The 16,393-nt window shown below is 43.7% G+C and overlaps 1 protein-coding gene across 3 annotated transcripts in view; it reads right to left on the bottom strand.

Moving 5' to 3' along the window:
* BTBD18 (BTB domain containing 18) overlaps nucleotides 1-16,393 on the bottom strand; it is a 211,333-nt gene that overhangs the window by 126,727 nt on the left and 68,213 nt on the right. For all 3 annotated transcript variants that reach the window (XM_085651387.1, XM_085651385.1, XM_085651386.1), the window contains exon 3: nucleotides 1,972-2,069. The gene's annotated coding sequence lies outside the window, so the exon portion shown is untranslated. The remainder of the gene's footprint in view (nucleotides 1-1,971; nucleotides 2,070-16,393) is intronic.

Genomic DNA, 16,393 nt, shown 5'->3' with positions numbered 1-16,393 from the left:
AATAATGATCTATCCGGGGTGTTTGGACAGCAAACTCTGGGCTTGAAAATAATGTGTTTTTAGAATTTAACTGAATATTCAAAGGAATCTTTTGCAAAGTGGATAAGTTGTTCTTAATGATAATGATTCATTTATAAACTTAACTTTTTCAATTTCTCAATAAAAAAAGTTTTAAACCAAGATACTGGTCAGCACCGGTCTTGGTGAAGATTCTTTGTAGAGATTGGGAAGTGAGTGGGAAGCCAAAAGATCACTGTGAACTGGAATCTGGAAAGGGGAATCTCCTGAGGAAAGCAGGGACTTTGGTGTCAACACCAAGTACTCAAGTGGCAGGTGAGAAGGAGAGGGCACCATCTACAGGCCCAGGCAGACTCTGTCTGTTGTGGAGACACAAGCTAGAGATACCCCCACGGGATCTAGTAGGCACTTTATTTCAGAGTGTAGGTTATGCTCTATACTGAAAGTATTTATGTGGAAGGGTTAGAATGCTGGGAGAGAGTGGGAAGTTAAATGTGATGAGGAGCAGCTGGGTGTAAGTTCCAGGGCTGTTCTACAATAAAGAAGAGTTCACTTTAAGCTACTTCCGTGTGAAATGATTACTACCGTCTGCCTCCATTAAGGCGACTGACTCTCATCCCCCTCCCCTGGCTTGACCGAAGGCAAGAAGGAGCTGGGAATAGTGCTGTGCTTTTGGAGTAGGAACACTTGTGGGTAACATGCAGGAACTTTCAAGGATTGGCCATAAAGAAAGGAAAAGCCAAGTGGGTTAGAACGATTACCTTAAAACACTAATCACTTTGCAGTGACTGATCCAATGTTTGTCATTTTAGCCTTGTATTAACCATAAAATACTTTCCAATTTCACTAATCTGACCTGGCAGCTTCTCCAAGTAGTTTCCTGCTCCCAGTGTAGCGCTGGTGCTGATAGCACCTAATGCACATTCGCTGAAGTTGGCTTCCATCTCAGTCCTGTGCTACTGAGGAGCAAGTGATTGTCTTAGAGAAACAGTGTTTGACTGACTAGGAACTGGAATTGCGAACTGGTGGGAACATGCCCCACTGAGCATCCCAGCTTCCCACAGAGACACTTATGGTCCATCGACCCATCCAGCATATTTCTGTGCAGTAGTTTATCTCTATCCATCCTTCATGCCATGCACTATAACCCCTTGGCTGCGCTTCAACAGTTCAAAGGTGCACTGCACAGAAATGTCTAGATCATTGTTACTTCTCCCGACTGCAACCCTGGATACACTGAGTCACAGCGTAACCCACCCATGGTTTGAATTGGTCGAACACTTACAAGGTTACCACAATTCTAACTCTGCAAGGAGAACGCCCTCTGCACTAAGGAATGAAGCCACAACTTGAAGGACTAACTTGCTTCCAGTCCTTCTCCTCATTTTCCACCATGGCGTAGTAACAAAGTTGGGGAGACACCGGGTGCCAGAGTTAGAGAGGGATGAAAGAGAGAGGTCAAAAGAAGAGAAAGCAGGGGATGGTGAAGCAGGTGGAGAAAAGGTAAACTGAGAGACTAGAAATAAAAGCTTTGGCTGGATAAGGGAGAGAAAGGTGGTGGGGAGAGGAGCAAAGCTGGGCAGAAAGTGAAAGGAGTGGTAGGCAGGGAGAGGCAAAGTGGTATATGAAGCACAAAAAAGGAAGGAAAAGTAGTCCCAGGATGTGATGGAAACAGGAACGGGAGAGACTGGGAGCAAGAAAAATGGACTGGCACATACAACGAACACACATTGGATGAAGACTGACGGAGAAAGTGGAAAAAGATACAGACGAAAGGAAAATAAGGCAAGAGACAGAGAGGGAAGGGACTGGAAATAACGAGAAACAGTAAGAGAAGAGAAGTGAGAAGAGGAGAAGAGACAGAACACAGAGAAAGAAAGGACCGGGGATAGGAGTGAAAGAAAGGCAGGATGGACAGGGAGTCAAGGAGACCGCACACAGAAGGAGGTTCACCTGACATCTTGTCTGAGAGCCTTCAGTTGATTAAATATAGTTGAAAGAAGTAGTTCTCCCACGTGTATTTGGAGGCTGGATATTCAGAAGAGCAGTTACTAAACAAAAAAGAAAAAGAAACCCAATTACTAACTTTTTATTAACGACAATAACTTTAGAATGCACTAATAACCATATACTTTAAAATATGTTTTCCAAGAGGTTGCATTTATACCTGAATGACAAAGATGGAGCCTAGCGCAACACATGGGTGGATGCTTGTCCCAAGACCTCTGCACCAACCATGAGAAGAAAGCAACCAAACAGACTGCCTACAGCTCTCCCAACATGTGCCATGGGGCAGGGATGCATTGGAGAGCTAGTAGACCCTGCGGGGCAAGAGTAGGTGGAACCACCTAAGTGACTCCTGGAGTGATGCATCCCTGGGACGATAAAACGTTGCAAGCAGGAATCATGAAGGTAGAATAAGCAGCTTCAGAATATTAGCCAAAGCATCTCTCATTATTTCATTATACTATAAATCATTATTGAAAAAGCAATACCACCATATTATGGAGGCTCTCAATGTAGTTCTACAGGGGGCACTTTATAGATAAAGCTGTGGCTGTGGCTGGAGAGGACATTCCTGAGAGACTGAGGAGGTACATATACACAGGCAGTGGCAAATCCAATTTATGTATGTATGTATGTATGTATGTATGTGTGTTCTTATATAGCGCTCGACTTACCCTTGGGCATCTCGGCGCTTGCATTGGGAACCCGTCCTGGCTTTTTCCCTGTGAGATAACCCGTACTGGGCATCCCCAAGGTGAAAGCCAGGCATCCCGCCGCGGGGGGGGGGGGGGGGGGCGTAGTGGAGATTAAGCAAGCTATTGCCCAGAGTTGCAGAGTGTGAACCCATGATTCGAGTAGGCACCGAAGTGAGAATTATCGAGTACGCGGACACTTGGGCTCAGACCCTGCCGCATCGGGAATTGAACCCTGGTCCCGGGTCTGACCTCTGCTTCAGGGTATGCCTCCTCTAAACAGTGAGCCACACTTCTCCACTCGACGACTGACGACGAGTCCTTGGTGTAGGGGACAAATCAGAACCCTACAAGTCAATAGCACTAACTACGTCTTCACCATACTCAATCACTGCTTTTATGAAGAAGGGAATAAACCGGGGAATTAAATGCCTGGCAAACCTGTTCATACTAGAGAAGCGGAGGGAGCAGAGTGCTTTTGCGGCTTTAATAAAAAATTATACATGGGACAACTTATGGATGCCGACAAGACCACCTATCTCAGGATAGAGTTCCCAAGGTAACAGACAGGCACGGCTAAACCAGAGGAGCCTTCTAAACTATTGAAATCCTCGAAGTGTCTAGGGCCGGATGACTGTACATCAACTTTCTATAAGGGATTTGGTGGAAGACCACTACCAATGTTCCCCTTTTAGGGGATAGTCCAGGATGGAACTGACACTCTCACTGTGTCATAGCCCAACTTCACCCTCATTCTCAAACCGGGCAAACCAGCTGCAGACTCTGCGCTTGATCTGCTCAATGCAGAGTACCACATCAAGATCAAATACGTTTCATTTAGAGCACCAAGATAGTTTCTCTACATTTGAGTAAATATTTTCAAAACAATGATAAAGTCCATGTTAAATAATCGTTTTCTAAAAATTGTAGGGCTATACAAATGCAGGGTGAAATTGCCTAAAGACAAGTGACTTTAAAATTGGTAAAATCCATCATTTCCTTTGCACAGAATAACATTTACAGAATAAAGCAACATGAAGTGTTAATTGTTCAGAGAGGTCATCACAAGGGCACAAATACATAACTTATTATTTATTTAAGAGTTTTATATAGCGCTGGCAGGACCCGAAGCTTTCAAGCACTTAGGGTGAATTCTATGAGATTGACATTTCATGTATCTATTTTAGGCACATGGGCTCTCTTGTTCTTCTGAAGACTATGAAGTATAATTATTCTTTCTTTTCTTTTCTGTATTCTTATATGGCTTAGTGACGCCAATTGCGGCTTCGCACACGGAGTGTAAATTATGGTCTATGCAATTAGCTTTTGCTAATGTTTTTAACTATATCAAGAGACTCAGTGTACAAAGAGTGATATGTGTGTGTATATATATATATATATTCACTGAAAAAACCATAGGTTTCAGACATGTTATAGTTAGCGGAAATTTTACTGATAAAAAACCAATGAAATTCCCCCGTTATAGTTAGTGCAGGCAACTATAACTCACGCGACCGCAATCCTCTGCTGATGCTAATACTGTATTTAGACACTTATTTGCCCATGTCTTCTTCCATAAATTTTTAGCTATACATATATTAGAAATATTTTTTTTTCATAAAGACACATATGTCATCAGCAGAAGATTGCGGTCGCGTGAGTTATAGTTGCCTGCACTAACTATAACGGGGGAATTTCATTGGTTTTTTATCAGTAAAATTTCCGCTAACTATAACATGTCTGAAACCTATGGTTTTTTCAGTGATTTTGCAAGGTTTTTTAAATGCTAATTCCTAACTATAACGTGTGTGAAACCTATGGTTTTTTCAGTGAATTTGCAAGGTTTTTTAAATGCTAATTCCTAACTATAACGTGTGTGAAACCTATGGTTTTTTCAGTGAATTTGTACGGTTTTTTAAATGCTAAGTTACTTTACGCCATTCGTGGCGTGCACGCCCACTTAACGCAGTTCGTTCCGTGCGTGCACGGTGCGCTTCGCGCACCGTGCGCGCACGGTGAGCACGCGGTGCGCTTCGCGCACCGCGCGCCCACTTTACGCAGTTAGTGCCATACACGCAAGGTGGGCACGCAGTGCGCTACGCGCACCGCGTGCCCACGTTACGCACTTTGCGCACATGGAGGACATATTATGCGCTTCCTTGTGATAGGTAATCTGTTAAATTTAATTTGTAAGTGATGACAATAATATGCCATGCACAGAGAGTGTTTTTTTTTTTTTATTAAAATTTTTAGCGTAAGCGCACCATACGCGTACGGTAAGCGTAATCGGCGAAATTTTCAAAAAATAAAAATTTACCGTTTTTGGCCTTTGAGGACTCAACTAACATGGCTATGTGCATGGGCGCTGTCTAAACAGCCCCTTTATATGTTTTTTGCCTTTATTTACAGCCCCCCCCCCCCCCCCAGAGTGCGAGAGAGAAAATGGCGGCCGCCGCTTCCTGGTTTCGACCGATTCGAATGTTTACTTAGATGTAACAGCCAATCAGAATCGCGCTCGCGCACGCCACCGTACGCGTACGGTAAGCTTACGGTAAGCGTACCGTAAGCTGGCTCAGATATATATATTGATTTAAAGGCTATTTTCTCAGAATCTACTGAACAGATTTACACCAAACCTACAAAAGGCACTTCCTTGACCTGAGGACTACCTCTCTGCCAAATTTCTAGTAATTCTGTTCAGCTGTTCGGGCTGTAGCCCTGTCTAAAGGTCCTATGGAAAAATGCATGGGAAAAACGCGTTTTGGGACCCCCCTTTTATCTCAGCCCCCGCTTGACGAATCCCCCCGAGACTTTCAGGGTAGGAGCGGAGCGTAGCGCCCCACCTATTTTGAGAAATTCGCGAGGATTCGTCGACCGGCGCCAAAGTTATTCAAAATAGAATGTTGCAGATTTCCTATGGAAAAGGGGTCCTAACTATAACTACCTACTGGCGACCGCCAGTAGGTAATATATATATATATATATATATTGGTTTTGTTGTCTAGGTATGTCTAGGAGCTAAAGCAGATTCCTGAAGAAGGCGTCTTGCACTCCGAAACGCGCGTAGAGAAAATCAAGATCTTTTCATTTCTACAGCCACTCCTTTAGATTTATAAAATCATTCTTGATCCATGCTTCTTTTTGTCATATAAAAGATTGGTATTTGTTGTTTGTCAAATGTCAGTATTAGTCACGTATTAATGTTTTTAATCATTAAGTGTCTATCATGATGCATCATGGTTGTTGTAGTAATTTGGGTTCTTGTCAACAAAAGATTTTTTAACCGTTATATGAAAATATATTAATAAAATGAAAGTTTTAATCTAATTCAGTTGTGTTGTACACTGGCTCTCAATGTATATCAAATGTTTCCACATAAATAGGGCTTGAGATGTTCATATAGCCTTCTAGTGGCCTATGATTGTTATTGTTCACAATTGTATTTTCCCTGTCCTGGGCACTTTCAGTATTTTCAGGGGGTCCCCTTTTTTTTTTTTTTAAAGATCGGAGCTCTTTACAACATTTATTGTGAAGAAATCGAACACACAGTATAACAATCAAACACACAGTATAACAATGGTAAACATATTGAGCCGTGACAAGTCCAGTTCAGGGTAGGGGGACAAAGGAGCGAGTTGAGAGGTTGGTGATGTGGAAGCCTTCATTATCAAAGAGACTATGTGCTGCAATGGGCAAGATTCTACGTTAGGGAGCAGTTATCCATTCGGAAGAGTACGGTTGAGGAAGAGGTCTTTGAGCTGACTTTTGAATTTTGAGAAGGAGGGTATGGTCCTGATATGGACTGGGATGGAGTTCCAGATTTGGGCGCATTTCCAGAGAAGGAGCGTGATAATGTTTTTTGTTTGCGAGTTTTCGGAGGAATGACAAGTAGAGTGTTAGTACTCCTGAGGTTCTTTGTCTGACCAGCCTTATTGAGGTTGGAGGCCAGGTAGGCAGGTTTCCCAGTGTGCAGAGGTTTGTGTGTGAGACAGTCAGTTCTGAAGTTGGCACGCATTTCGATTGGGAGCCATTTTAACTCTCTGAGAGCAGGGGAGATGTGTTCATATTTCTTTACTACGGTGACCATCCTGGCTGCTGCGTTTAGAGTTGATCTGAAGGGAGCTAAGTGAGATTTTGCTGTGCCTGTGAGGGTTGCGTTCCCATAATCCAATCTGGACAGCACCAGGAACTGAGTCGCCTGTTTGAGGTTGTTGGGAGGGATGAAGGGTTTTATTTTGTTGAGTAGTTTGAGTAGTCTTGACCAGTCATTCATTGTTGGAAAACCTATGTAAAATCCCTAGTCTAAATCTATTCAATAAAAATCTGTCATATCCACCGGACAATTTTGAGTTAGCGCTGGATGCTACGGGTTGTTAAAATAATTTGATTTGCCCATACTGTTGGCTTTACAATTTCTGTAGATAGACTGAGTGAACCCAGTAATTTCAAACCCTTTTCCTTAAGATCTTTTCTTGTTATGGCAGTCATTGAAGTGGGCTCATTGTAAAAATCGGGGTGGCTGAAATCATGTATAAAAGGTTTGATAGACATTAACCACAGTATAGTTGATACCCGTTCAAGTTTAAAACTATAATTTCAAATGTACCGATTGAACATAGTCTTTGATGATGTCCAGATCCTGTGCCATAATAAAATGGGCTTTATTCTTATGAGAACTGATATATATGGCACACCCAGGTCGGAATGACATACGTAGGACGATGTACTACTCGGGGCTGCTAATAAAAATCTTAAAAACACATTTTCAACTAGTTGTAGTGGGTACAAATCAGCATGGCCCCAGACACCTGAGCCGTACATGGCTGTAGAAACACACTTAGCCTGGTAGATCTGAAGAAGCTCTACCAGTGGTCGCCTTCCCAACTTTCTTGCAAAGTTAGCTAAGGCGGCAGTGGCTTTCATGAAGTATCAATTTCGTTACTTGGACCGCCTGAGTTCATGTACCGTTTTGATCAAAGAGGATACCCAAATTTAAGAATCTTTTTGTGAATTCCATCTTTTTCTTATCAATAAAAATATCTCTACATTTGGAGCTACCAGCACCACATCTCATATTATAATAGTATTTACCCTAAGAGCCAAAACGTGCATAAATGAGGAAAACTAGTCACTACCCTTCGTAGTCCCACTTGGGTACCTTACATCAAAACGGCATCATCCGCATACAATAGAGTGGGTATGGACCGTCTAGCAATTTGTGGGTTGGCCTAATCCGTTTATATAGAGTGTAAATGAGAAGGGGGCCAACATACAGACTTGCCTTACCCCTCTCTGTATATTAAACAGGTCCGTGCACGGTCCCCCGGCACCGTACCGCACCCTTGCCTTTGCATCACTATATAATTCCCTTTAAAATATATAATTGGGGACTCCACGCCTAGGTCCTCCAGAATTCTCCACAGCTTATCATGCATAACACAATCAAAGGTTGTTGTGAGGTCTACGAATGCTAAGAACACCCTGTCCTGCTTTGCCAGGGTGTACTTCCCCATAACAATATTCAAATTTAGACTCTGTTCAACAGTGCCTAGACCCTTGCAGAAAACCCCGCCCCGCCAGCAGAGTTTGTGGAGATTTGCCTACTCCACCCACCGTGGCGAATGCGGAGAAGGCAACAACTCTGCCTCCGTGGCGGAGTGGAGTTAGCCGCTCCCTCCCCCCTCCCAAATGCTTTAAAAAGATACACTTACCTGTGTTTCTGCCGCCTCCCCTGCCTGGCTGCTCTCCTTCCTGCTCCTCCTCTCACGTCCTCGTCTTTCTTTATAAAAAAAACACTACATTTTACGTCTTGCGAGTGCGCATGTGCAAGACTTACAACGTAGTGTTTTATTAATGAAGAAGTGGTCAAGGACGCGAGAGGAGCAGGAAGGAGAGCAGCCAGGCAGGGGAGGCGGCAGAAACACAGGTAAGTGCCTTCTTTATATCTTTTTAAAGCATTTGGGATTGGGGAGGGAGCGGAGCGGAGCTACGCATAGCTCCACAAAGTTTTTTTCAAACTCCGTGGAGCTACATGTAGAGATACTACGTCAGTTCCGCCCAGGCCTAGTAATTATATGGGCCGATTACCGCCCGGGTCCTGGCAATTGCCTTTTTTTAAAATTGGAACCAAATTGATTCAGACCCGTTTTTTATAAAATAAGAAGAACAACTTGCTGTTATTACCAGAGTTAAAAGCGGGCCCCATAGCAGCAAATTAGATATATATAGATCTACAGGGAACCCGTCAGGCCTGGGTGCTTTCCCACCCATGCTTGTCATGATAGCACAGTTAACTTCTTCCAGTGTGAACTGGAGATCAATAGGTTATGTGGGAGGTAACAATACAGTATCACACGATGGTTGGGTTCCCATAGAGTTTTCTTGCATGATGGAGGGAACGTCCCCAGTGTCCAGAAAAAGGATTTTAACTGCCTTCCAAAAAGCAGAACTATCACTAGATAGAGAAGCTTCATGCAGAGCTGTCCATACTTCTTTTCTCAGCATTACTTTATGCTCTTTGAGTGCACGCTTATATGCCCCCCCCCCCAACCATTCTAATATCGTTGCGGTTTCTAGGTGTTTTATGTGTCTCATGTTTTAATCTGAAATATGCCTGGGTACATTTGGTATCAAACCACCCTTGTTTTGTTCCTACGCATATTATTTTTCTGCACGAATAGGGCCTCTATTATAGCTCCTGATATCTGTTGGAATTAATTTAGAACATTATCATAGGTAGTGGTTTCATCTAAACAAGCTATAAAGGCAGGTTTACATTTAGTCTGCGAGTATATAGAGAGAGAATTGAACAACCGAGCTCCAACTACATTTCCAATCGCCGCCATGGAGCCCTCCTTTCAGCTCTCTGTAGTGTCTGCAAGGAGATAGGTCTGGCACATTACAAAAATATACAAATAAACTGCCTTCTCATTGGCCCGGCCAGAATGCCAACGTAAAAACTAAATACTAGCCTTTGTGTGCTTCCTTCAGGTTATCATAGGAAGTCTGTAAGATTCGCCATATGGCGCCAAAGATGTAGGCAAGTCAACAAACGCTTCTCCTACAACTACCTATTGGCGTCCATCAATAAATATAAATTAATATATGCATTAAGTGGGCTGTGTCCCAGACCCGGAGGGACCTAGCCTGCAGACTTTGAAACAGGTCCTGTATTCATGTCTTTAACTTTTGAGGCAGCAACACTGATCTGTTTTTGAACAAATATTTAAAACAGTTACAATAATCAACATTATTAGTTTAGTTCCCTTTATATTTCGCATTTTATTAAATGCTGCAGTCCGTAATAGTGAAGTTATTTATTTTTTTTTTTTAAAAGAATTTTATTGTTTTGTAAAACAGTGATAGTGAAGTTATTTTTAGATGTTGTTCTTCACACAAGGTAGTTTTAAATGTTTAAGCAATGCTCCTAATTACACTACAAAAGTCATGCCCCTTTTAGAGACCCATCACCTTTTTCATCCCTCTTAAGGCCCTTTGGCAAGGTGAATAGATACCCTGTATCTTTTGTAATCAGTACTGGTGCTACCCGCTCCATGGTTTGCTCCAATGAGGTTCCAAACCTGGCCCTCTTGGGAAAAGAATTCTAAGTTGTAGGAATAACCAAAAATGAGATTACTAACCAGGTTACAGCCGATGTCACAGTTAAAATAGGGTCCATGGAAAAAAAACACCAATTGAGATTAGGTGATTTAAGTCCTGTAAATTTACTCGGCAGAGACTTGCCTTCCAAAAGGAATGGAGTGATTTATTGCATACTGGAAGTGTTGCCATTGAAACCAAGTTGGCAATTCAGTGTTTAAAATAAAATCACAAGAGTTCAGCTATTCCCAGTTCTTACAAAAAAGATGACCTGCCTCTTAAGTTAAGAGACACAATGAAAGAAGAGGTATGGGATTTCACAGGGAAGGAAATAGGATTAATAAAGAGACCATTTAGGATACAGATCAAACCAGATGTTTGTTACCCAAGAACTAAACAATACAAACTTTCACGAGAGGCAGCAGAAGGAATGAAGCCCATCACTGAGAAGATATTAGAACAGGGGAATCTAAGAGAGGTGCATGTTAGTTCTGCAACTCTCCGGTGATGGGCATTAAAAAAACATGTGGAAAATGGAGGGTGGTCCAAATTGTGGGCACATGTTGTCCAGTGGTGCCGAATCCTGCAGTGATTTTGTTTCAGATTCCTGCAGATGCAGAATGGTACACAGTAATTTACTTATGCCAAGTGTTCTTTGCCATTCCTCTCCATGAGGCAAGCCAATATCTTTTCGCATTTCGGTTCAACAATAAAGTTCTCGTTTAATGTTGAACCCCACAAAGATATATAGAAAGCCCTGCAATCTGTGGGCGGATTTTATAGAAAGACTTGGAGAGTCTGCAGCAGCCCTGTAATCCAGTGCTGGTGCAGTAAATAGATGATTTACTAATGGCATCATAGACAGGATTGCAAGCTGGCTTCAATTACTCCCCTGAACCAATCTTGCTGACAATGGTCGAAAGGTTTCAACTACAAAGATGCAGTACTGTTGAGAAAAAAAGAGGGATTTATCTTACTCATCATCCCAAGAAGGGGGCAAGAAATGGTCCAAAGAACGTGATTCTGCAATGCTGAAGTTGAATTCTCCAACTCGTGAGAGAAGTGAGGATTTTTTTGGGGGTAGCTGGCTACTGTCAGTGGATTCTAAACATTTGCCTAATTGTGAAGCCTTTACTGAGGCTCACTTGCAGTGATATGAAAGATCCGGTGCCACTTGACAGCAATGCATGAAAGCCTTCTGAGAGCATGGAGAAAATCTTTGCAGTGCTCCGCTCTTGAAATGCCTGATTATGATAAAGAATTACATTTTTTCTGTCATGAAAAAGAAGCGTGCGCTCTTTCCGTCCTGATTTAGACACATGCTGAGGTAAAGCGGCCTGTCATTTATTGCTCTGCTGGATTAGATCCAGTCACCGTAGCTCTTCGTGGGTGAAATCCTTTGCAGCTGTTTGCCTTCCAATTGAACAGGACAAGGGAACTGTTATGGGTCACACCCTCATTGCGTTAGTCCCTCATTCAGTTGAGATTTTGCTAACTCATACTCTAATTCAGCATTTGAGAAACAGCTGCCATGCAAAGCATGAGCAAACAATACTGGCAGCTGAGAAGATTTCAATCATGAGATGGAATACTTTAAATCCTGCAAAGATGCTTCCAATTCCAAACAGCGATGAAGAAGAGGATGAAGATCCTGACCATGAATTCATTAATGTGACAGAACAGGGCCCCAAACCAAGGCCAAATAACAAAAAGATTCCCCTTCAAATGACTGATCTGACTTTGTTTTTAGATGGTTCTTGTTTGAGACAACATCGAAACATACAGAGAACAGCTTATGCAGTCTGATCTATTTCTGAAATTGTTAAAGCTTCATACATATCTGACGTAATGTCAGCACAATTGGCCGAAGATTTGAGTGTGACAAAATTATACAGCCAATATGAATTTGGAGTGGTATACGATTTTGGGCAGTTATTATCACAAAGGGGTTTTATGACATCCTATGCTACTACTATCCGAAACGGATCATATATACTGCAACCTTTGGTGGCTATTTAGCAACCGAGAGAAATATTGGTTAAAAAGTACATTGCTCCTAAGTCTGGTGAGGACACAGTCACCATGGATAATCACTAAGCTGATGAAGTTGTAAATTACTGTGCTTTTGAAAATGTAACAATGAAATGATCAAAAGAAACACAAGAGTTAGAATATGGTGAAACTGAGATGTAAAGACTGATGAAATAATAATGTGAATTGCTTTGGGTAAATCCAATATACACCACACTGGATAAACTCAGAGAATTGCAGGAGGAATTACCAGAGGGTGACAAGAAAAGCTCAGAGATAGTTGTTTATAAGAGGGATTTTAATGATATATGGGTAAATTCCGATCATCAATATTTTTTTTCTGAATCTATGCTTCAAAATATGGAGAGATATCTACACGTCCGACTCGTACAGGGAGAGATGGTATGGTGAGATTGTTCAAGAAATATTGGTACAGCACAAAGTTCAGAAGTATAGCTGAAGATTTATGTGAAGGGTGAATCACTTGCCAGAGAATTCATCAAGGCAGTTACATTTCTTACCATGAGTCACGAAGGCAAATCTGAAGACTCCTTTTCCAGGCAGACTTCATAGAGATGCCCCTATATAATGGCTACAATTCTTTTTTGTGATTGTCTACTTATTTTCTAAATGGGTGGAGGCATATCTGAAATGGAGAAGTGACAGTACGACTATAGCTAAACTCTTGCTGAAGGAATCCATGCCTCGGTTTGGAATGCCTACTTCTAAAGAGACAGACGGAGGAACTAATTTTAAAAATGAGGTACTAAACATTTTGAGCATTTACCAACCAGACGCATCAGGTGTGGTTGAGAAGATGAATGGCACTATCAAATCCAAACTTGCCAAAGTGTGTGCCTCGATAAACTTCAAATTGACAGATGCTCTTCCTCTTGTTGTCATGAGCATTAGAAGTACTCCAGATAAAATTACCTAAGTCCCAATGGGCCGGGCTATGTTAACCTCATGTGTCCCTTCAACAATGCCTGTGTCAAGAACTGATGACATAGTAGTGGATTACTGTAAAAGTCTGGCTGATGTGGTGAATTCTGTGTCTCATCAGGTGAATTTGGCAACCCATCAACAAAAGAAGTCCAGTGGCACGCAATGCAACCAGGAGACTTGATCTGGATCTAGAAGCATATTCATTAAAACTGTCTACAGCTGAGGTGGAAGGGGTCAGGTCACATGAAGTTGTGCTGGTGATTGACAACTGTGAAATGCATCCACGCAGCTCACACAAAAAGAATGAAGGCAGCAGATGAAGTGGTGACAACAACAACTGATTTACAGAGTCAAGCTCAAGTTTGAAGATCCTGGTGAAGGTACAAGAAACACACAAAAGGTGAGAGGAGAAATGCTTGCAATTTGTCTAACCATTGTCAGTGGCTTGGAGTAGCATCCCAACCCATTGTTCTTTCGCTCCTTATGCCACCTCAGTTTGGACCCAGCCATATGCAAATAAGTCTTGACCCTGCTCCTTATGGGAACAGTCCAGCTCGAACTGCCATGCCAGGTCCTCCACGAACCAGAAAACAACAAACCAAGGACTCGTTTTGTCCTAGTTAAGGCTCATCAGCCGAGTACAGCATTTAGCCAGGTACTAGAGTGAAACCGCTCCTGGATTGCATGTGTTCCGCTTCAGGAAAGGGCCTGGCCTGGCAGTTCGGGCAGACATGGCGAGCAATAGAAGAATGGAGTTGGAAGAGCAAGTCTAGCATTGACTTAAGATGTTGTGAGGATCAAGGCACAAAATAAAAAAAGTGAGGCATACTGTATTGTAAACAGTTTCAGTGTTAGCGATGATGTAATCCAGAGAGGGGGGAAATTGAGTAAGCGTTTGTACTACAATGTGCATTAATATCAGTCACTCTTCCCCTTAATTCACATATGCCTACTTACATGGAGCTATTGCAATTGAAACAAAATCCCAACAAAAAGTGCTTAAGTGTATTTTCTGGCTTAGGTTAACCCCTTCGATGCTCATGACGGAACGGTTCCGTCATGAGCATCGGTTGAGCTGTGCTCATGACGGAACCGCTCCGTCATGAGCACAGCCCCCGGGGGAAGCTCTGGCGCTCCCCCCCTGGGGCATCGATCGTGCCCCCACAGAGGGGGATGGCAGCGGAAGAGTTTCCGCTGCCACCCCCGAGCCCCCCCACGCTTCCCCATGACGTCAGCGCGCGCCGGCGTCATCAGGAAGCGTTGGACGCGCTGGAATCCATTTCTTCCAGCGCGTCCAAGGGGGTAGAGGTAGGTTTTCTTGTCCGGTGGGGGCCGCGGCGGTGAAATTTGTAGTATTGAGGCATCGGGGGAGAGGAAAGAGTATTTCCTCTCCCCTGATGTCTCAATACAGGGCATTCCTGCTCCACGATCGCGCACAGCGTCGCGATCGTGGAGCAGGGATGCCCCACTAGACACCAGGGATGTTTTTTTCTTTATTTGGGAAGCGACCCCTTGGGCAAGGGTCGCTTCCTAGGCGGCCAAATTATTTTGAAGACTTTTCTGCCCCCCCTGGGGGCAGATCGGTCGTCTTTCTGACCGTTTCTGCCCCCAGGGGGGGCAGAAAAGCCCACTAGACACCAGGGATGACTTTTTCATAATTTAGGAGGCGACCCCTTGGGCAAGGGTCGCTTCCTAGGGGTGCCAATTTTTGTGAAGTCTTTTCTGCCCCCCCTGGGCAAGGGTCGCTTCCTTCGGGGGCAAAATAATTCGAAGACTTTTCTGCCCCCCCTGGGGGCAGATCGGTCTTCTTTCTGCCCGTTTCTGCCCCCGGGGGGGCAGAAAAGTCCACTAGACACCAGGGATGTCTTTTTAGTTATGTAGGAAGCGACCCCTTGGGCAAGGGTCGCTTCCTAGGGGTGCCACATTATTCGAAGACTTTTCTGCCCCCCCTGGGGGCAGATCGGTCCTCTTCCTGGCCGTGTCTGCCCCCAGGGGGGGCAGAAAAGCCCACTAGTCACCAGGGAAGTCTTTTAGGAAGCGACCCCTTGGGCAAGGGTCGCTTCCTAGGCGGGCATAATAATTTGAAGACTTTTCTGCCCCCCCTGGGGGCAGATCGGTCGTCTTTCTGCCCGTTTCTGCTCCCAGGGGGGGGCAGAAAAGCCCATTAGACACCAGGGATTTCTTTTTCTTTATGTAGGAAGCGACCCCTTGGGCAAGGGTCGCTTCCTTTGCGGCCTAATTATTTAGAAGACTTTTCTGCCCCCCCTGGGGGCAGATCAGTCGTCGTTCTGTCCGTTTCTGCTCCCAGGGGAGGGGGCAGAAAAGGCCACTAGACACCAGGGATGTCTTCTTTTTTATTTAGGAAGCGACCCCTTGGCAAAAACTGTTTGCATTTGTGCTCGATGTGTATTTTCTTGTCTTGTGAGTAATTTGTTTTTTTTTCTTCTTTCTAGTTGGATATCGTTGGTTTTTGCTGTGTCACTGCAAAGTAGGTTCTGGTGAGTGTAGCTGTCTCTTGTAATTGAATTCTATAGTTTTTGAGTACATTGATCATTGTGATAAAGGTACACATTTCGTTACTTACTTGGTTTGCACATTGTTGGTTGTTGTTGACTTGTTTGTGCAGTCTTCAATCTTAGTAAGTATAATGGCTAGCCGCAGGATGACTGCTCAGCAGGTTGTTGGTTTGCTGTTTGAGTCTTCCTCTGATATTGGTCCAGAGACTGACTGCATCTGAGGGAGAGGAGGCAGGGGACGATTCTGGCAGTGAGTTGTCTCTCCGTATGGAGTCATCGGATGATGAAGATACTCTTAGTGCGGATGAAGTGCCTGTGTTAGAGGCGGAGACTGATGTACCGATAGTGCGGCAAGAGGCATCTGTGCTGCAGCCTGGGGCTGCAAGGCTTCCCGTTGGTGTAGTGCGGCAAGAGGCATCTGGGCTGCAGGCTGGGGCTGCAAGGCTTCCCTTTGAAAGTGATGACCTCTGGATTGCCCCTGGCATGGTGCAGCCGGCATTGCCAGAGTTTACTGGTGTTCCAGGGTCTAGAGTGAATACTGAAAACTTTTTGCCGGTCAATTTTTTTCAGTTGTTTATGGACGAT

The sequence above is a fragment of the Triturus cristatus genome, chromosome 4_1 (genome assembly GCF_964204655.1).
Source record: "Triturus cristatus chromosome 4_1, aTriCri1.1, whole genome shotgun sequence".
NCBI classification, from domain to species: domain Eukaryota; kingdom Metazoa; phylum Chordata; class Amphibia; order Caudata; family Salamandridae; genus Triturus; species Triturus cristatus.
The sequence above is the reverse complement of the archived record's forward strand: the minus strand, read 5'-3'. Positions and strand labels throughout refer to the sequence as shown.